Below are 22,520 nucleotides of genomic sequence, written 5' to 3' on the forward strand. Positions count from 1 at the left end.
TGATAAGTTTATCTCCATGGACTATGGATAATGGGATGACTGCAAAGGAAAATGTTTCATTTGTTCTCTATTTTGTCACTCATTTCTCTCTTCTTCCGTTGTTTCTCTCCTCTTCCATTCCCTCTCTATCTCCGTTGTTGATAGAGAATCTTGATCTGCGCAGGTTTGGAGGACCGAAGGGCCTGTTCCTGTGCTGTAATGTTTTTTGTTCTTTGTTCCATTTTTCTCTCTCCCCTCCTCAATGCTGTTTCTCATTCAGCTGTGTTTGCATGTAGAGGGTGCACTCACTGCTCTCGCAGTTGCTGTGTAGTCACTGCAAGTGATGCCACAGTTAAAACTTTGAACGTGAACAAATTGGGATGTAGAATGCACCATTTGGTTTAAATTTAGATATTGTGTCTTGAGGCAAGCAGAGCGGTGAGTGAAGCAACAAGGCAGGTGACAAACTATGCGCTGAAAGGAGTGGCGAGTATGTCAATGAAGGGAAGGAGAGCATGGCAGTGACAGGGAGAGTCAAATGGGAATACAGAGGAGCCTTGATTATCTGGCATTCGATTATCCAATTTGGGATTATCTGAACAAGATCGCAAGGTCCCAGTGCTTGGCTAAACTATGTTATCCAGCATTCGATTATCCGAACGAAATACTCCCTGCCCATGTCCTTCAGATAATCGAGGGTTTTTTTTGTAATCAGTGGGTGATGAGCATTCAACAGACAATGGCTGCACAACAACACATGTGCTGACAGATTGACTGGGTGCTGGCTCCAATGGGCACACAATGATGATGGTCATCCATAAGGAAAAACCAGCAAAACTTGCAAAAGATGAATACTGGTCTGACTTGTTTTGGTTACTTCAGAACAGTGCTCCAGTATGGCACAACATCAGTTTCCAAATATTAAGGTTCTGGTTCTGGATGTAGGTTTGCTCACTGAGCTGGAAGGTGTGTTTCCAGATGTTTTGTCAATGTACTAGGTAACATCATCAGTGAGCCTCCGGATGAAGCACTGTTGGTATGGCCTGCTTTCAATACATGTGCTTTGGTTTCCTTGGGTTGGTGATGTCATGTCCTGTGGTGACATCAATTCCTGCGATGATGCCATTTCAAGTTCTTTTTCTCAAGGGGTGGTAAATGGGATACAAGTCGATATGCTTGTTGATAGAATTCCGGTTGGAATACCATGCTTCTAGGAATTCTTGAGCATGTCTCTGTTTGGCTTGTTCTAGAATGGATGTGTTGTCTCAGTCAAAGTGGTGTCCTTCCTCATCTGTATTGAAGGATACTAGTGAGAGTGGGTCATGCCTTTTTGTGGCTAGTTGATGTTCATGTATCCTGGTGGCAAGTTTTCTGCCTGTTTGTCCAATGTAGTGTTTGTTACAGTTCTTGCAAGGTATTTTGTAAATGACATTAGTTTTGAGTGTTGACTGCATAAAAAAAACATTGACTTGGATCCCATTTACCACACCCTGAGAAAAAGAACAGGAAATGACATCACCAAAGGAATTGATGTCACCACAGGAAATGACATCACCAGCCCAAATAAACCAAAATACATAAATAGAAAGCAGACCAGAGGCTCATCCAGAGGCTCACTGATGATGTTACCTAGTGTGGTGATGATACTTCTGAAAACAAACCTTCCAGCTCAGTGAGAAACCTACATCTAGAACCTCAACCTGAGTTACAAATCTTCTCAAAACCCGCTAAGGTTTTGGTGACTAGTTTTCCCTCTGGGCACTGGAGCTGACCTCCTATTCCCGTGTGATGGCAGAAGAGTGTTATCTGTCTTTTTCTCTCTCTCTCTCTCCAGACGAAACATTGAAGTGGAACTATTGACCAAGCTCACAGTATCATAGAATCCCTACAGTGTGGAAGCAGACCATTCAGCCCATCAAGTCCACACCGACCCTCTGAAAAGCACCTCATCGAGATCCAACCCCCCTATCCTTTACCTGTAACCCTGCATTTTCCCATGGCTAATCCACGGATGCAAAGGTTTCCTCCGGGTGCTCTGGTTTCCTCCCACAGTCCAAAGATGTGCAGTTAGGTGAACTGGTCATGCTAAATTGCCCATAGAGTTAGATGTGTTATTTAGGGGGAATGGGTCTAGGTGGGTTACTCTTCGGAGGGTCGGTGTGGACTAGATGGACCAAAGGGCCTGTTTCCACACTGTAGGGAATCTAATCTAATCTAATCTAATCCACCTAACTTGCACATCCCTGGAGACTGTAGGCAATTTAGCATGGCCAATCTACCTTGAGTGCACATCTTTGGACTGTGGGAGGAAACTGGAATTCCCAGAGGAAACCCATGCAGACACAGGAAGAACATGCAAGCTCCATGCAGTCACCCAAGGGTGGGATCAAACCCAGGTCCCTGGTGCTGTGAGGCAGCAGTGCTAACCACTGAGCCACTATGCCACCCCCCCCCCCCCCCCCCCCTCACTTCTGCGTTTTGTATGTAAGATCTTATCATGAAGTCATTATAGATTATATAACCTTGGGCCAAACATGGCCTGGATTTTACAAGCTTCCACTTCATGATGTCTCGATGGGAGGGAGGCTTATAAAAGCTGTGTGCCTTCACCCTGCAACCTTCCCCAACTCCCTTTTTCTGGAATGAAGCTGACTCAGGCCATAGAGTCATAGCCAACCTTCTACAGAGGCACTGTGTAGCCAATTCTGGTCATTCACCTCATTCCCTCTGGAACTTCTACCATGGCAGGGAGAAGATAAGAACCCATCTAGTTCACTAATCTCCTTCAGGCAGAGAAATCTGCCATCCTTACCCTGGTCCGGCCAACTGTGACAAAACAGACCTATGGTAACATGGTTGACTTTTAACCACCCTCTGAAATGGCTGAGTAAGCCACTCAGTTCAAGAACAATTAAGGTTGGGCTATAAATGCTGAACAAACCAGTGATGCTCATATTTAACAGAATGTGTATCTCAGCAGGTTTTGCTGGACCTAATTCACCCCTCTCACTGAGCCCTGTTATCTAGGCCTCGATGCTGCACTGTCTCCCTGTAATCTCAGCAGTAGCCATCCCTCGAACCTGGGCTGCTGCAATTACAGGCCTGGTGGCTAATTGTAAGCAAAATACTGCCGATGCTGGAATCTGTGCTAAAAACAACAAATGCTGAAGATCACAGCGGGTCAGGCAGCATCCCTGAAGAAAGAGCAAGAGTTCCTTATAACTCTTCATCAAAGCTGACAGAGCTGATGGCAAGCAGCCCTGTAATGTGGCACTCCTCTCCCCAGTTTGGGATGGGAGGGCGAAGATCTTGCCTTGAGCCAGTTAACGGCCAGCCGAGTGTGAATTGGCTGTGGGCAGGACAGATGTTTAGAGAGTGGGTTCCTGAGTTTTCAGTCAGAGGGAGTCAGTAACATATCCAACCCCACAGGGCAGAAGTGGGTACTGCAGATGCTGGAGATTAGAGTCAAGATTGGAGTGGTGCTGGAAAAGCACAGCAGGTCAGGCTGCATCGGAGGAGCAGGAAAATCACGGATGCTGTCTGACCTGCCATATCCAGCCCCACTTCTCTGGGTCTCTAGCCCTGAGAGGTTTTCATTTGGGATGAATACCTCTGGACATGCCGACAAGTCTCCATAAACAAGCTGTTAAATTTTCTGAACTATCCTTCCTACAATTGGACTAGGAAGTCATACATTAAACAGTGAAAAGAAAACAGTCTTCCACCCACCCTTTCATCAAAACATTGAAGCGTGATACCCTTGGGATAGCTAATTTACATAGACTGACAGTCCTAATGGCAAGCATTATCTTTTTAAATAGTGAGATTTGATGAGATTAATGAACTGGTGTGGAAGAGTTCCTGAGGCTGACTGTGTGAAAGAGCTCTGTACATGACTGGGAGAATCTTTTTGTTTTGGCTATACTATTTCTCCAGGCCACTTCCTCAATTCTCTAATTGCCTTTAATTAAATCAAACTGTAAACAAGGAAATAAAAGAAATAATTAAAACTTTCATAACAGTTGTTTGTTGGTGCTGTTGTTGTATAAAAAAATACAGCATGGTGCAACTGACAGTTCAGTCTATGTTTTCTGAGTGGCATTAGTTTAATGTTGCATTCAAAATAAATGGGTTCATTGTGGCGTTAAGAGAACACTGAGCTGAAAATTAAGGCTTTTAATTAAGGCATCCATTGATTTGTCTCATTTGAAAGGAATGAAGGAACGATGTGTCTTATCAATATTGTATTCTGTTCCAGGGAACAATTTGCATTGATTATAGTTTTAATATTCCAAGCTGTAACTTGAAAGCAAGTGATTGAAATCCTTTACAAGCCCTCTGACAGGAAGACGAAACGTCTGTGCCAGAATGTGCAAATGCCAAGGCCGGCTGACCTGTTATAGTTACTGGATTATTCTGTAAAGTCCATCCCTGTGATCCAGTGAAACTGAGCAAATTCCCTGGAATTTACAATGTAATCCCCACCTGTCTTCGCCTTACTCTGCAACCTTCTATTGTCTGGGGGTTCTGGTGTCCCTACCTCTAAGCCAGGAGGCCTGAGTTCAAGTCTCAATTTATCCAAATGTGCGCTGTAACATCTCTATACAGAAGCATTAGGAAAATGTCTACCTACCATACTATTTATTTCTCTTTTAGCTTCCCCTTAGGAAAACCTATTTTATTTGAGTTCAAGTACTCCCATGTGGCAGAGAGTTCTTAAAGAATGCGTTGACTAGCCATTAGTGCGATGTAACTGCAGATTTTCAATTGTGTGCAACATGCCAGCAGGGACATGCACAGTGGTTAAGGCAATGGTGCATCTGCACTTGTTGAACAAATGCACTGCATTCACAGGGGCTTTAATCACTTTGGGGGTGCTCTTGTAGCATGTCAGTAATGTTCCTATCTCTGGATCAGGAGTTCTGGGTTCAAGTCCCACCTGCTCCAGAGGTTTGAAATGACATATCTGAATAGGTTGATTAGGAAAATATTACTTTAGGGCTGGAGAGTGGGACTAGCTGAGTTGCTCCTTCGGAATCCATGGATCAAAAGGCCTCCTTCTGTACAATAAGATTAAGTTGGATCAGGGAAATATTTCAGGATCAGCACACTGAAAACCACAGAAGTCAGTGATTCCTCAAACAAAAGCGCTTCAGCTTCAATGTTGTGGCACAAAAACTATTGATAAAGCAGATATTGGAAAGAAAATCTGTCCTTTTCGAATGTGTTGATAGATCAAGCCATACAGCAGATACCCATGGCACAGGATAAAGAGCAAAAAGCTATCAGTGTAAGGCTACAGTGCAGTTTTCCACCTGGAGTACTTGCTTCATAACCTGTAGCTCATTTATACCACTTCACTGCAATTATCGATCCAATACTGTTCTCTTAAGAGTAAAATATGCCATTCAATGCTTGCAATCAATGGACATGTTGCAACTTGGGATGAATAACTCAGAACCAAAACTGTTGTTAAGTAGGAAACTCAAATGGTTTTGACATTATTATGACAACTGTGGGAACCAATAACTTGTAAATAAAATAAAATTGTTTTTTCCAGTGATAGCTGAAAGGATGTCACAATGAGATTTTATTGTAACAACCAGCTGAAACACACAATTTACTGAAACCTATTTTTGTGGATAACTTTAAACTTCAAAATGGAACTTTGCCCTTTTCTTTTGAACGTAACTAAAATGAACTCATGTCACAGGTATAAATTATGCTGTACCTTAAGTACATGCATAATTTTTCCAGACACAGTCCAAGTGCTTCTTAGGTTTTGAAGATTTGCTTCCATTCCTTAGCAATCCTTTTAAGCCCAGAATTGTCTTCCATGAAGAGGATTTTGGTGTTTCATCCTTTAATGCAAGCTGGGCACAACTTACAGCTTTGTTTCACAAACATGGTCTCGTTAATCTGAACACACGCTTCCACCTACTCTCCTGCGAGAGGTAAAATTTCAGTTTCTACCTGGCCCCTTCCTCCCAACTCCTGGCACACTGCCCTGTGCCTAAGAGTTTTTAGAGGTACCTTAGAAACTCTCTGATTTTCAAAGTCCATCTCCATGGCTGTGTGAGTCACACAGGTTTTTCATCCAGATAGAAATTTTCTGACGTGTTATGTTTTAGACTCCAGCTCTCTTTTATCTTAGAAGTTAATAAATAGTTAAGGCAGAACTTTATAACCCAACATTTGTAATACCTTCCTGGAACTTGGGAGACTAGTTGTCTACCTAATGTGAATAGGAGAAAATGAGGACTGCAGATGCTGGAGATCAGAGCTGAAAATGTGTTGCTGGAAAAGCGCAGCAGGTCAGGCAGCATGCAAGGAGCAGGAGAATCGACGTTTCAGGCATGAGGTTAACCTCCTTCCACCTACTGCATTTCCAACGCCCCTCCCCCAAGTCGCTCCTCCCTACCTTTTATCTTAGCCTGCTTGGCACACTTTCCTCATTCCTGAAGAAGAGCTCATGCCCGAAACGTCGATTCTCCTGCTCCTTGGATGCTGCCTGACCTGCTGCGCTTTTCCAGCAACACATTTTCAGCTCGTACCTAATGTGAATATAAATGCTTCTGCATTGTCACCTAATAGTTTCTTCTGACCAAAACAAACTGGGCCTATGTTTAATCTTTAATAACCATGTTACTCAAGACTTTCACTAATGTCCTTTAGGAAAAGAAGCTGCCATTCTTATCTGGTCTGGCCTACATGTGACTCCAGATCCACAGCAATGTGGTTGACTCTTAACAGTAAGTGCTGGCCTGGCCAACAATGCCCTCATCCAGTGAATAAGTAAAGGACTTTGTTAGGTGGACATTAGAACATGTAACATAATGTTGTTAATTTTACACTAAATTAAAGAGGCAGTTGCCAGAATATAACAAACTCATAAATCTCATATTTGCAACAACATAAGGAATTCTCAGTTGATAATGATTTTTTATACAGCAAGTAGTGTATTTTGGTGTAAGCACAGCTGATTCTATTATCACATATTGATCCTTTCCTCATTCTGAAGAAGGGCCACTGGATCCAAAAGGTTAACTCTGTTTCCTCTCTCCACAGATGCCACCAGACCTGCTGAGTTTCTCTAGCAATTTCTGGTTTTGTTTAGAATTATAGAATCCCTGCAGTGTGGAAACAGCCCCTTCGTCCAAACAAGTCCATACCAACCCTCCAAAGAGTAACCCACCCAGGCTCATTCCCCTACCCTATATTTACCCCTGATGTACCTACCCGACACATCCCTGAAGACACTGGGCAATTTAACATGGTCAATTCACCGAACCTGCACATCTTTGGACTGTGGGAGGAAACCGGAGCAGAAGGACTCCTGATTGGTAAGTAGTGGTCAGGTGATTCTTTTTGTTTCTTACCTTCAATTTCCATTTACCTTTTCATACCCATTAGATTTTAGAGTGGTGAGATTTAGGTTAGGAGTAGAGTAGTATAGTGCTGGGATTTAGAGTCGGACCTGGACTGTTGTTTATAGCACACGATGTGGAGGTGCTGATGTTGGACTGGTGTGGACGATGTCAGAAGTCATACGACACCAGATTATAGTCCAACAGGTTTATTTGAAATCAGAGTGCTGCCCCTTCATCAGGTGAAGTCTGCGAAAGCTTGTGATTTCAAATAAACTTGTTGGACTATAATCTAGTCTCGTCTGTTATCTGGCCTTGTTTACAGAATAGTGTGTTTCGTGTTTCATATTCTTTAGTGACTAACTAGTGACTTTCTAGTTAGCTGTAAATGATATTGAGCAGAAATTTATTTTTAATTAATTAATAGTCAGATGGCAAAACTGGCAGTCAGTGAGGTAGTGTGCCTCTACTGTAGATTGTGAGGAGTCAGAGAGAGTTTGAACACCCCTGACACCTACATCTGTAGGAACTGCATCCAATTGCAATTCCTTTGAGAATCACATGGATCAGTTGGAGTGGCAATTGGACATAGTTAAGAGCATGCAGGAGGTGGGAAGCATCATAGACAGGAGTTTTAGAGATGTGATCACACCAAGTTTAAGGCAGGCAGATGGGTGACTGGTAGAAGTGGCAGGTGCTCAGTGGATAAATCCCCTTGTGGTTATCCCTCCCTCTAAAAAGTATACATTTTTAGAATCCCAACAGTGTGGAAGCAGGCAATTCAGCCCATCGAACTCACACTGACCCTCTGAAGAGCATCCCAACTAGATTCCTCTCCCCCCCCACAACCCTATCCATGTCACCTTGCATTTCCCATGGCCAATTCACCTAATCAGCACATCCCTGGACATTATGGGTAATTTATCAGGGCCAATCCACCGAGCCTGCACGTCTTTGGACTGTGGGAGGAAACCGGAGCACCTGGAGGAAAATCACGCAGATGCGGGGAGAATGTACAAACTCCACACAGACAGTCACCTGAGGCTGGAATCGAACCCGGGTCCCTGGCACTGAGAGGCAGCAGTGAGTTTTTGACACTGTTGGGCAGGGGGGTGGGGGGGTGGGGTTGGTGGGGGGAGATTGCCTCTTTGGGGGTGGTGACAGCAGCAGCCAGGTCAGTACCACCACAGTGTGCTCTGTTGTACAGCAGCGAGGGTCAGAATACAGGAGAGCAATAGTAATAGGGGACTCTATAGTTGGGAGCACAGAATGGCAAAAGTGGCCACAAAAGAGATTCTAGGATGGTGTGTTGTCTCCCTAGTGCCAGGGTCAAGGACATTTCTGAATGGGCACAGGACATTCTCAAAAGGGAAGGTTAGCAGCAAGAGGTCGTGGTACACATTGGTACTAACGATATAGGCAGCAAAAGTGACAAGGTCTTGCAAAGGGAGTTCAGAGAGTTAGATAGGAAGTTGAAATGCAGGGCTGTAACCTTGGGATTCTTCTCTGTGCTACGTGCCAGCGGGAGTATGACTAGGAAGATAGTACAGTTAAATACATGGCTAAAGAGGTGGTATATGAGGGAGGGCTCCAGGTATGTGGATCATTGGGATCTCTTCCAGGGCAGGTGGGACTTGTACAGGACAGATGGGAAGCATCTAAACTGGAGGGACACCGATGTCCTGGCAAGGAGGTTTGCTAGTACTACTCGGGAGGGTTTCAATTAGTCGGCGGGGGGGGGGGGCGGCAGGCAGGGGAATAGATTGGTGTTGGAGGAGGGAAGCAGAGCAGTAGGTCAGTATGTAAAATGACTGAGGAGGATTCAGAGAATGAGGCCAGTAAGACTAAGATGAAGAACAGACAGGGAGAGATCACTGAACACAGCAGGACTGGCGGTCTGAGGTCTATTTGTTTTAACATGAGGAGTATGACAAAAGGCAGATGAACTTAGAGTGTAGATTCATGCACATAACTATGATATTGTAGCTATTACGGAGATTTGGTTGAGACAGGGACAAGACTGGCAACTTAAAGTTCTAGGATTTAGATATGATAGAGAGGTTGTAAAAGAGGTTGGGGAGAAGTGTTACTGACACCTTGGAGAGTTCATCCATATGGGTAGAGCTCAGGAGTAGGAAAGGTGCAATCACTTTAATGGGGTTGTATTATAGGCCTCCATCAGCCAGCAGGTATTAGAGGAACAGATATGTGACAGATTATGGAAAAATATGAAAACAATACGGTTGTTATGGTGAGTGCTTTTAGGGCGGCAGAGTGGCTCAGTGGTTAGCACGGCTGCCTTACAGCACCAGGGTCCCAGGTTCGTTTCCAGCTTCAGGTGACTGTTTGTGTGGAGTTTGCACATTCTTCCCGTGTCCGCTTGGGTTTCCTTCAGGTGCTTCGATTTCTTCCCACAGTCCAAAGATGTGCAGCTCAGGTGAATTGGCCGTGCTAAATTTCCCATAGTGTTAGGCGCATTAGTCAGGGGTAAGTATAGTGTAGGGAAATGGGTCTGGGTGGGTTACTGTTCGGAGGGTTGGTGTTGACTAGTTGGACCGAAGGGCATGTTTCCATACTGAAAGGAATCTAATCTAAATTTCTTCAATATTGATTGGGACTCCCTTAGTGCCAGAAATTCAGAATAGGAGAGAATTTGTTATGTGTGTCTAAAAATATATACTCCATCCAGGAAAGGGGTTGATAGAAAGGGGTTAGACCTGATATTGGGGAATGAGCCCAATCAGGTGATCAACATTTCAGTGGGGGAGCATTTTGTAAACAGTGATCATAATTCTTTAAATTTTAGCTTACTTATGGATAGGGATAAGACTAGTCCTTGGGTGAAAGTACTAAATTAGGATTAAAAAAAGGCTAACCCCGACAATATCTGGCAGGAAGTGGAGAATGAAGGGGACAAAGGTTTAAAGTAAAATGGGGGAAGGTTTAAAAGAAATGTGAGAGGTTTTAAGTTTTTTACACAGAGGGTGGTAAGTGCCTGGAATGTGCTGCCAGAGGAGGTAGTGGAGGCGGATACAATAATAATGTTTAAGAGGCATCTGGACAGATATGTGGAGGGGAGGAAACAAAGAGATATGGACAGAGTAGAGGCAAATGTTTTTTAGTTTAGAAAGTTGTCACATGTCAACACAGTCTTGCTCGGCCAAAGTGCTGTACTGTTCTTTGTTCTTACCACTTAACCCATTCAGCTATGTTTCCAAATGATACCTTTGCTGTGCATAAGTGACATTCATAATGATGTCCGATACGTCTCTAACAAAGGCGATGTATCCCAACCCCTCCCTCTTGGCTTATCTGCAGCCACCATCCATCATTATATATCTGAAAGGAGGGCACTACCTGGCTTCCATTCTGACTTATTCAGAAGGATCACCTTAAAGAACTTTTTCACCTTTTCCTCAGCAGTTAGCTCTGATATCCTCCTAATGGCCTATCATTGCTTCCCATCGCAGGTAGATAGTTTAGTGAAGAAGGCGTTTGGTATGCTTTCCTTTATTGGTCAGAGTATTGAGTTCAGGAGTTGGGACTGTACAGGACATCGGTTAGGCCATTGTTGAAATATTGCGCGCAATTAGAGTCATAGAGATGTACAGCATGGAAACAGACCCTTCGGTCCAACCTGTCCATGCCGACCAGATATCCCAACCCAATCTAGTCCCACCTGCCACCATCCAGCCCATATCCCTCCAAACCCTTCCTATTAATTTACCCATCCAAATGCCTTTTAAATGTTACAATTGTACCAGCCTCCTCCACATCCTCTGGCAGCTCATTCCATACACGTACCACCCTCTGCGTGAAAAAGATTCCCCTTAGGTCTCTTTTATATCTTTCCCCTCTCACCCTAAACCTATGCCCTCTAGTTCTGGACTCCCCGACCCAGGGAAAATACTTTGTCTATTTATCCTATCCATGCCCCTTATAATTTTGTAAACCTCTATAAGGTCACCCCTCAGTCCATGACGCTCCAGGGAAAACAGCCCCAGCCTGTTCAGCCTCTCCCTGTAGTTCAGATCCTCCAACCCTAGCAACATCCTTGTAAATCTTTTCTGAACCCTTTCAAGTTTCACAACATCTTTCCGATAGGAAGGAGACCAGAATTGCACGCAATATTCCAGCAGAGGCCTAACCAATGTCCCTGTACAGCCGCAACATTACCTCCCAACTCCTGTACTCAATACTCTGACCAATAAAGGAAAGCATACCAAACACCTTCTTCACTATCCTATCTACCTGCGACTCCACTTTCAAGGAGCTATGAACCTGCACTCCAAGGTCTCTTTGTTCAGCAACACTCCCTAGGACCTTATCATTAAGTGTATAAGTCCTGCTAAGATTTGCTTTCCCAAAATTCAGCACCTCTCATTTATCTGAATTAAACTCCATCTGCCACTTCCCAGCCCATTGGCCCATCTGGTCCAGATCCTGTTGTAATCTGAGGTAACACTCTTCGCTGTCCACTACACCTCCAATTTTGGTGTCATCTGCAAAGTTGCTAACTGTACCTCTTATGCTCGCATCCAAATCATTTATGTAAATGACAAAAAGTAGAGGGCCCGGCACCGATCCTTGTGGCACTCCAATGGTCACAGGCCTCCAGTCTGAAAAACAACCGTCCACCACCACCCTCTGTCTTCTACCTTTGAGCCAGTTCTGTATCCAAATGGCTAGTTCTCCCTGTATTCCATGAGATCTAACCTTGCTAATCAGTCTCCCATGGGGAACCTTGTCAAACGCCTTACTAAAGTCCATATAGATCACATCTACGGCTCTGTCCCCATCAATCTTCTTTGCTACTTCTTCAAAAAACTCAATCAAATTTGTGAGACATGATTTCCCACACACAAAGCCATGTTGACTATCCCGAATGAGACCTTGCCTTTCCAAATACATGTACATCCTGTCCCTCAGGATTCCCTCTAACAACTTGCCCACCTCCGAGGTCAGGCTCACCGGTCTATAGTTCCCTGGCTTGTCTTTACCGCCCTTCTTAAACAGTGGCACCACGTTTGCCAACCTCCAGTCTTCCGGCACCTCACCTGTGACTATTGATGATGCAAATATCTCAGCAAGAGGCCCAGCAATCACTTCTCTAGCTTCCCACAGAGTTCTCGGGTACACCTAATCAGGTCCTGGGGATTTATCCACTTTTAACAGTTTCAAGACATCCAGCACTTCCTCTTCTGTAATCTGGACATTTTGCAAGATGTCACCATCTATTTCCCTACAGTCTATATCTTCCATATCCTTTTCCACAGTAAATACTGATGCAAAATGCTCATTTACTATCTCCCCCATTTTCTGTGGCTCCACACAAAGGCCGCCTTGCTGATCTTTGAGGGGCCCTAGTTACCTTTTTGTCCTTAATATATTTGTAAAAACCCTTTGGATTCTCCTTAATTCTATTTGCCAAAGCTATCTCATGTCCCCGTTTTGCCGTCCTGATTTCCCTCTTATGTATACTCCTACTTTCTTTATACTCTTCTAAGGATTCACTCGATCTGTCCTATCTATACCTGACAAATGCTTCCTTCTTTTTCTTAACCAAACCCTCAATTTCTTTAGTCATCCAGCATTCCCTATACCTACCAGCCTTCCCTTCCACCCTGACAGGAATATACTTTTTCTGGATTCTTGTTATCTCATTTCTGAAGGCTTCCCATTTTCCAGCCATCCCTTTACCTACAAACATCTGCCTCCAATCAGCTTTTGAAAGTTCTTGCCTAATACCGTCAAAATTGGCTCTGGTCTCCTTCCTACCAGAAACATATTGTGAAACTTGAAAGGGTTTAGAAAAGATTTACAAGAATGTTGCCAGGGTTGGAGGATTTGAGCTATAGGAAGAGGTTGAATAGGCTGGGGCTGTTTTCCCTGGAGCGTCGGAGGCTGAGGGGTGACCTTATAGATGTTTATAAAATCATGAGGGGCATGGAAAACAAATAGACAAAGTCTTTTTTCCTAGGGTGAGGGAGTCCAGAGCTAGAGGGCATAGGTTTAGGGTGAGAAGGGAAAGATATAAAAGAGTCCTAAGAGGCAACGTTTTCACACACAGGGTGGTACGTATATGGAATGAGTTGCCTGAGGAAGTGGTGGAGGCTGGTACAATTGGAGCATTTGAAAGGCATTTGGATGGGTATATAAATAGGAAGGGTTTGGAGGGATATGGGCTGGGTGCTGGCAGTTGGGACTAGATTCGGTTGGGATATCTGGTCGGCATAGACAAGTTGGACCGAAGGGTCTGTTTCTGTGCAGTACATCTCTATGACTCTGCTATTTCCCGTGCTGCCCTCTGAGACTGGAGTGAGATTATGAATCTTTTAACTCAGAGACAAGAGTGCTAACGCAGAACTGACACTGAACACTGGTAATTGTCACTCCTGAGTTTCTTGACAATCTAGGAGCCTGTCATGCTACTGTTGGTGATCCTTGCCAAAGGATAGTGATGAATAACACTTCAGTTGCCAGCCATCCATTATCCCAGGCTGCCCTCCTGTCCCTTCTTTGCCATGCCCCACTAAAATCATGTCAGAAAAGAATGATGCCATCCCATTGCTGCAGTCTGCGTGCCAGAGGAACTTACCAACACTCCTGCTACTTAGTTCCTGACATGCAATAACCTGGTTGTCCTCAAATGACCATTTCACACGGGCAAGGTTAGCACATTGCATGCCTGATGCACAAAGGCAGCAGGTTCCCCTTGGGTGCCAGTAAAGTCCCATTGCATGAGACATGAAACGAACACTCAGTGAATGAATATATGTGTGTGTCATCTGCATCTGGTGCTGAAAAACCCGACACCAATCTTACAGTGAGAGATCAGCAGGAGGGAAGCACGCAAAGTTCAGAATAGCTGGGGCTGCTGGCCAATTGCCGCCGGCTATGGTGTTGTTTGAGTTTCACACAAAAAGAAATCTCTTGATACTGTTCAAAAGAGTTTGTTGGAATATAGATGGAAGGAAATGGAAAAGTTAACACTGTATGTTCAAGGAATAATGCCTGATGTAAAAGTTATTTCTTTAAAAATTTTGAGAGAAGGAATGAAGGGATCATTCCACTCCTCTTGCTTCAATTTGGAATATGTGCATCTAACCCTATCAAATCCTCCCACTTCCTTCAGACCAAAGGGGTAGCCATGGGCACCTGCATGGGCCCCATCTATGTCGGTTACGTGGAACAGTCCATCTTCTGCAGTTACACTAGAACCATTCGCTACCTCTTCCTCCGCTGTATTGATGACTGTATTGGTGCCTCCTCGTGCTCCCACGAGGAGGTTGAACAGTTCATCAACTTCACAAGCACATTCCACCCTGACATAAAGGTCACCTGGACCACCTCAGAACCACTCTCCCCTTCCTGAACCTCTCCATCTCCATCTCCAGTGACCGACTCAACATCTATTACAAACCCACCGACTCCCACAGCTACCTGGACTACACCTCCCCCCTCCCCCGTAAAAACACTATCCCTACTCCCAATTCCTCCACTCTGCTGTATCTGCTCCCAGGAGGAACAATTCCACTCCAGGACTTCCCAGATGGCCTCCTATTTCTTGGACTGCAATTTCCCCTCCACTTGGTGAACAATGCCCTCCAGCAAATCTCCTTTACTTCCCTCACCTTTGCCCTTGAACCCCAAGCCTCCAACTGCAACAAGGATAGAACCCTTCTGGTCCTCACCTTTCATCCCTTTAATCTCCAGATACAACGCATTATCCTCTTTCATTTCCACCACCTACAGTCAGACCCCACCACCAGAGATGTATTTCTCTCCCCACCCCTATCAGCATTCTGCAGAGACCATTCCCTTCTCAACTCCAGCATTAAATCCATGCCCCACCTTCCACTCCCGACATCTTTGTCTGACACCACAAGAGGTGTAAAACCTGCACCCACACCCCTCCCCCTCCCCCTTATCTCCATTCAAGGTCCCAAAGGATCTTTCCACATCCGGCAGAGATTTTCCTGCACATCCAAATGCCTCATCTACTGTGTCCATTGCTCTTGATGTGGTCTCCTCTACACTGGGGAGACAGAATGCCAACTCACAGAAAGTTTCAGGGAACATCTCTGGGACACACATACCCAACAACCCCATCACACTGTGGCAAACCTCTTCAACTCCCCCTCCCACTCCCATTCCGCCAAGGAAATGCAAGTTCTGGGCCTACTCCACCACCAAACTCTAGTCACCTGACTCTTGGAGGAAGAATGCCTCATCTTCTGCCTTGGAGCCCTCCAACCACACAGCATCAATACTGACTTCGTGAGTTTCCTCATCTCCCTTCTCCCTACCTCATCCCAGATCCAACACTCCAACTCAGCACTACCCACTTGAACTGTCCCATCTGCCCATCTTCCTTCCCACCTATCTACTCCACCCTCCACTCTGACCCATCACCATCACCCTCCCCCAACGTCCGTTGACCTATCACCTTCCCAGCTACCATCCCCCCAGCCGCAGCCCCATCCTGCTATTTATCTCTCAGCCCCTTTCTTCCTCCACACTCTTGATGAAGGGCTTTTGCCTGAAACGTTGTTTCTCCTGCTCCTCGGATGCTGCCTGACCTGCTGTGCTTTTCCAGCACCACACTTTCTGACTCTCCTCCTGAAACGCACATCAGAGTTTTATTTCAATTGCCACAATTTTCTTTTTCTAAGGGGCTGGTGGAGTAATTCAAGTGAATTCGGTCTCAGTGTAATTCACATCAAGTCATCTGCACTTTGCCCTTTCTCTGTTCCTTGTAGTTCAGTTTTCCATCAATCATTCTTACATTGTCCTCATCACTTATCCACTTTAATCAGTCTTACCTCCTCGCTGTTTAAGGCACTAGTTTGCAAAAATTGTTAGCTAGTGAGAAATACTCACCTTAATAGTGTTCCATTTCCTGACCAGCATTATTGACACATTAATTGCCACCCACACACTTCCAAATATCTTATTGATACACTTGACATACGTATTTTCCAAATTGTCATAATGAGGTAAAGAGTCATTCATAAGGGTACCCGATTATAGTGATTCTGGTGTTGGGCTAGTATTCCACAGAATGTGAATACAAATCAACTCCCCATGTGTCTTCACCTTCGCTGTCTCCTTGCTCTTCCACCATTTCTTGGACACAGAGAAGTCTTGCGCACATGAAAAGAAAAGTGGATGTGGCATAGGCTGTGGTGAAGGGAGAGCATGCTTACACCATCCGTAGCCTGTATGCTAGGGTACGTTGTGGAAAGACAGGTTAGCAGGATGGGAGAAGGATTAGCTATGTGGATGGCATTGCTCTCTGTGGTTTTAGCCCTGCTGTTTTAGACAGGGATTCAGCAGTGACCCATTTCAGAATGACCAGCATCTCAGGTACACCTGAGACAAAAATAGAAATTGCTGGAAAAACTCAGTGGTTCTGGCAAGCATCTGTGGAGTTAATGTTTCGGGTTGAGTGATGCTTCTTCAGAACTGCAGGTACACCTCTCTCCCTCTCTCCGATTAGTTCCTACTGCCTCTGTTTGTTGCACTTTTCCAACAATTTTAGCATTAGAGTCAGAATTAGATTTATTGTCATGGGTAGTCGAGTAAAGGGATACAGGAGTGCAGTGAAAAGTGCACAAAATCGCCATTCCTGGTGCTGTCACAGGTACAAAAGTACCTAGGTACAAAATCTTACAGAATTAGGAGAAAGAAATAAAGTTACAAGTTCAATATTACAGTCCAGCTTAGCCATGCTGGCCTAGATCCCCACAGAGGCTCAATCTCCTCCACATTGGGCTATTCTACCACACTGGGCTCCAGAAAAGTGTGTTAGCAAGTTTCATGCAAGCATTTTAGACAATGGATGAATAGCTGGAGGTTTTTGCAAGCCATGACATGTGATTTGGAATTCAATAGTGACAAGTATGAGTGTCAGTTGAGCATGTAAATATTAGATGTGAATCTTGTTTCACAGAGTTTACTGTCAAGTGAGCAATTGGGAAAGGTGAGCTGACCTTGATTACTCGTGTTAGGTTAGTGAATGACTTTTTGCCCTGCATCCTTATGTCTGGAAGCCACTTATTCCCCTGGGGACACAGGGTTTAGCTCCTGATTTCCACATCCTGCATCAAGATCATTATTTTTAATTTACTCACAGGATGTAGACATCTGTGGCGAAGCCAGCATTTATTGCCCATCCTGGAATTGTCCAGACAGTGGTTAAGAGTCAACCGCATTGCTGTGGGTTTGGAGTCACATGTCAGCAAGACCAGGTAAGGGATTTCCCTCCCTACAGGGTATCAGTGAACCAGATGGGTTTTTTTCCGACAATCGACAATGTTTTCACCGTTGTCATTAGACCCTTAATTCCAGATTCTTATTATTGAATTCAAATTCCAGCATCTGCCATGGCAGGATTTGAACTCAGGTCTCTCGAAAATTAGCTGAGTTTCTGGATTATTATTCCAGTGATAACACCACTTGGCCTTTGCCTTCCCTCCTGGGCAGTGTGACTGAACTGTTAACTCAGTTGGGCGAAAGTGGGTACTGCAGATGCTGGAGATTAGAGTCAAGATTAGAGTGGTGCTCATTCCTGATGAAGGGCTCTTGCCTGAAACGTCAATTTTCTGCTCCTCATAAGCTGTCTGACCTGCTGTTATTTTCCAGCACCACTCTAATCTTGACTGTTAACTCAGTTGGCATGACGGCTGGGTTACAATGCCAAGAGTGTGGATTCAATTCCTGCACTGGCTGAAATCACCACAAAGTCCGCTACCTTCTCAAACTTGCCAGAGGTATGGTGGACGTCAGGTTAAGCTCAGTTGTCTCTCTCTATTGACAAACTCACTTTTCAGTCTCAGCCATTGACCTCTTTCTCAGGTCAGAGTCAGTGGCAGAAGGACTCCTAGTGCCAATGTCGCGCAAAGTACTTTCCCTTGAAGAGATGCAGACTAACTTCAAGAAGCGCAAGATGCTAGTGGTGCCAATTTGCCGCTGATTTAGCCCACCAATGGGCAGCTCTGGCTGCAAACTGAAATCTTTGTAATAAGCAAGCAGGACAAAGTTAGCATGTCAGCTCTACAACATTTGTGCACCACATTTCCCACACCCAGTTACAGGGTCTACAATTTACAGACCGAGAACTGATGGCAAATTAGCTCTCTGTGCTTAAATTGTCAAATGTGGCTAAATCCTTAAACAAAACAGACGGGAGAATTGAGTATTAATTGCTAGTTTTTGCTCAAAAATGATGGTAAAATATATAAGGAGAGATTTTTGCTGAATAATTTAGATGCAGTCAGGGCCAATGAGTAGAAAGAGAAATCTCAACAGAAGAAACTGAATTTGCTTGTACACTTTTAGGTTTAAGTCCTCTTTCTTTTAAAATGGATATCCATGCCGGACCCATAAAATGTCCAAGGCTGGTCGAAGGATCGTGTCTCCTGAAGCTTGTGAACCCATTACCTTGTATGGAAGTTTGAGCTGGAGCTGACTCAAGGTGGGCTTGAGATGAGCCATCTGCCTCCACCTAGCTCTGGACAAGGGACCATTCTGCTCAATTCAACATTAACATTTTAGGATTACCCCGTTATTTTGCAAAAGAACTCTAATGGAGGGTGAAGGGTGCAAAACTATGATGTTAGCTTAATGCCTGTCCTTTTTGCCCACCACAATGGGCCGTCAGTACTTGAAATGAGACCAGAAGATATCGAGTCTACTCTGCAATTTGATCATGGCTGATATATGTTAACTCCATTCTCCTGCCTTCCCCCCATAACCCTTCATCCCCTAACCAATCAAGAACCTATTCATCTCTATCTTAAATATATTCAATGACTTGGCCTCCACAGCCCTCTGTGGCAATGAGTTCCACAGATTCACTACTCTCTGGCTGAAGAAATTCCTCCCCATCTCAGCTCAAAAGAGTCGTATCTTCACTCTGAGGCACTGTCCTCTGGTCCTAGTCTCTTCTACTGGTGGAAACATCTTCTCCACATCCATTCGATCCAGGTCTCCCAGTATTCCGTAGGTTTCAATAAAATCCACCTTTATCCTTCTAAACTCCATTGAATACAGACCCAGAGTCCTCAACCACTCCTCATGTGACAAGCCCTCCTCCCAGGGTCATTCTTGTAAACCTCTGAACACCCTCCAAGGCCAGCACATCCTTCCTTATGTACGGGGCCCAAACTGCTCACAATGTTCCAAATGCAGTCTGACCAGAGCTTTTTACTGCCTCAGCAGTACATCAGTACTCTTTTGTTCTAAGTTTCTTGAAAGAAATGCAAACATTGTCTTCCTTGCCACTAACTGAACCTGCCTGTTTACCTTAAGAAAATCCTGAACTAGGACTCCAAAGTCCCTTTGTGCTTCAGATTTCCGAATGCCTGTCCTTTTTAAATGGCTGAAATGAGAGTTGATTGAATCTTTTCAATATGCCTTGAAATCAGTTGCTGTTTGACCTCCAGTGAGACAGAATGACTCCAGACTGATTTGGCCATTTGTCTTGGCCCATCCATCTCTGCTGACTTGAAGGAAGCCGACACTCTATCTACAAGAAGGAAAGCTACTGGGCCCAAATCACTGAGGAAACTACTATTGGATACTGTCCTCTGTGAAGTTGCAACGAACGTGGACTGATTTCTTTTATATACAGGTCGTTCTGCTATAACGTGCGTTCGTGCACGTGAATTTGCTATAATATGATTGGGGTGCTGTTTCTAAAGCACAAACTTTTAAAACATGTGTTGGCTGTGACGCGATTATATCGCCAACACTTTAACCGCTGTTTCTAAAGCGCGATTTTTCTATAACGCGAGGCTGCACAAGAACGCAACCATCACATTATAGAAGAACTCACTGTACTCAACGATTTACCAATATTCCTTCTTTCCTGATGTGTATGTGAATGGAATAGCAATACATTTCCCCAACATTATGAATGTTTTGTTAATAAATCCTAACTTTGATTTCACCTTAAAGATTTTTGCTCAGTGGTTTATTTCAAAAACCGGAGTTCAAAAATCAAAGTTTGGGAACACCTTCTTCAGTGAGAAGGAAGATTAAAAAGGGAAATGAGTAAATCAAACAGTATTTCATTGTCTTGAGCTTAAAAGATGAAAAGTAGCCATAATTTTAATTTTTCCATGTTGCTACTGTCCATGACAGGCAATATCGCTTGCAAAAAGGTCAAGATGAGATTTTCAGCAGTAATGTTGGTTTAACACAAAATGTCCACTTGCGAAAATTGTTGAAGTCAGCACAAGGAACGCAAATGCTCAGAAAATTGACGTACACCTAATTGCAATTTAATGTGCACGGTAGTGCTCATCAAGGAGGTTGAATAGCATTTAGGTAATCCCTTCCCTAACTGTGATGAGGCATTTGGGACGAAACAAAACATTGATTACGATTCTCTTGTGTTTCTTAAAAGGATTCTCGTTATTTCATGGCAGTATTGCTGGAGCTGCAGAGTGGACTTTTGAACACATTTGGAAACTTCCTAGGATATTTTATCCAAACTTCACCAACTCTCAACCAACACTTATACCTGAAATTCTCCAAGGAGTTTCCCCAATAAGATTGAGTGCTGCACAATGTTACCATATTGAATGCCTTAGAGGTGTCACCATGAGAAGGGGATTATTTGGTCATTAGCATTCCATATTCTCTGGTCCTCCTTCATGAGAACCTCCAGTGATGCATCCAAGAATTTGTGCAGGTTTTAGCCCAGTCACTGAATACCTTGCAATGTACCACTGTGTGGTAACCAGAATCTCCACAACAGGGTGACCAACTCTTCCAAGTAAAGATAAAGGACTTTTCACAATGTGAGACCGCAGAAATGGAATGGGGGTGTTTGGGGAGTGTTTTTGATGTTTAAGCTGATGGAATATGTGTGTTTGTTCACGTTAAGAATTGTAATACAGCAGGAATGGACTGAAGCATCACCATTTTGTTTAAACCGTGAATGAGACATGATAATGTGGCTTATTTATCAACTGAGTCTGTGAATGTCTTGGAATTGTGCTGTGTAAATGTGGCATGGTTGGTTGGATGACATGAAAGAGGTGAACAGTGAGCACAAACTAATCTGAGGACAAAATTAATTAAAGTCAAGAAATAAGCAACCTTCCAAGGAGATACAAGGAGATATCATTGATTAAACTGATTTGGAAAACACTTGACACATTTCTGATGTTTGCCAACAGTCAAACTGATCATTTACTAGAGACTGGATAGTGTCAAGAGTTTAAATGCATGTCCTTATTGTATGGTAAGAGCATAAAACAAAGTTGCCTCCTTGCAAAAATTAGCTAATTCAGCAAGGTCATTTATTCAATGCCCAAAGGTTGAGATGAAGTGGGCTGATCTGATTTGATCTCTGACAATTCTATATAAAGGGATAGGCTTGTATTGTACAGGTAAGATTTTAACAGTTTTTTTTTGTTGGGGATTTTGCTTTTGTAAAGGACATTAAGTACGGTCTGTTTTTAGAACTGCCTCGGGGGCTATTGATATCTGGAGTGAATCAGATTGACCAGGGAAAGTGGGAATAAAAGGAACACCCCCTGAGATAGTCTGTGGCTGAAATGACTGACCTTAAACCACCACAACGCTTTGGGCCAGTTATGACCCCAATAAGCGGAAAGTTTTGCTCCTGATTCTCATTGACTCCAGTATTATTAGGGTTCCTTGATACCACATTCAGTCAAGTACAATGGTGATGTCAAGGCCAGCCATTGTCACTTCACCTCTGGAACTCAGCTCTTTTGTCCACATTTGACCTAAAACTGATACAAAAGAGAAGATGGTCTCCATACAAAGATAATATGCAAATCTGTGATTCAGTGGTCTTGTGGTGATGTAATAATGCCCCTATCTCTGAGCCAGGATGTCCAGGTTCAAGTCCCATCACCCCTGAAAGTATGGCATAACAGATTGGTTAAAAGTAACTATTTTTAGGAAGAAGTGATCAGTGTATTGGGGTTTTGTGATGGCTGAGTTGATGGCTAAAATATTGACCAGAAAGATATATGTCTGGGCTTTGTCTAACTTGTCTGATGGGGGCACAGTGGCACAGTGGTTAGCACTGCTGCCCCCAGTGCCAGGGACCTGAATTTGATTCTAACCTTGGGCGACTGTGTGAAGTTTGCATGTTCTCCTGTGTGCGAGTGGGTTCCTCCGGGTGCT

At 44.0% G+C, this 22,520-nt stretch overlaps 1 long non-coding RNA gene across 7 annotated transcripts in view; it reads left to right on the forward strand.

The window, feature by feature from the left end:
- LOC148145896 (uncharacterized) overlaps nt 1-22,520 on the forward strand; it is a 58,678-nt gene that overhangs the window by 15,997 nt on the left and 20,161 nt on the right. For 3 of the 7 annotated variants that reach the window (XR_015761181.1, XR_015761182.1, XR_015761183.1), the window contains 2 exons: nt 7,048-7,322; nt 17,485-17,599. This is a non-coding gene — a long non-coding RNA (uncharacterized LOC148145896). Of the gene's footprint in view, nt 1-7,047; nt 7,323-17,484; nt 17,600-19,777; nt 20,296-20,760; nt 21,441-22,520 lie in introns of those variants that run through there. The other 4 variants (XR_015761185.1, XR_015761184.1, XR_015761186.1 and 1 more) reach the window with 4 other exon arrangements.

This window comes from Chiloscyllium plagiosum, unplaced genomic scaffold, assembly GCF_037043375.1.
Source record: "Chiloscyllium plagiosum isolate Xiang-an unplaced genomic scaffold, Cpla_swu_hap1 HiC_scaffold_23, whole genome shotgun sequence".
Classification (NCBI taxonomy): domain Eukaryota; kingdom Metazoa; phylum Chordata; class Chondrichthyes; order Orectolobiformes; family Hemiscylliidae; genus Chiloscyllium; species Chiloscyllium plagiosum.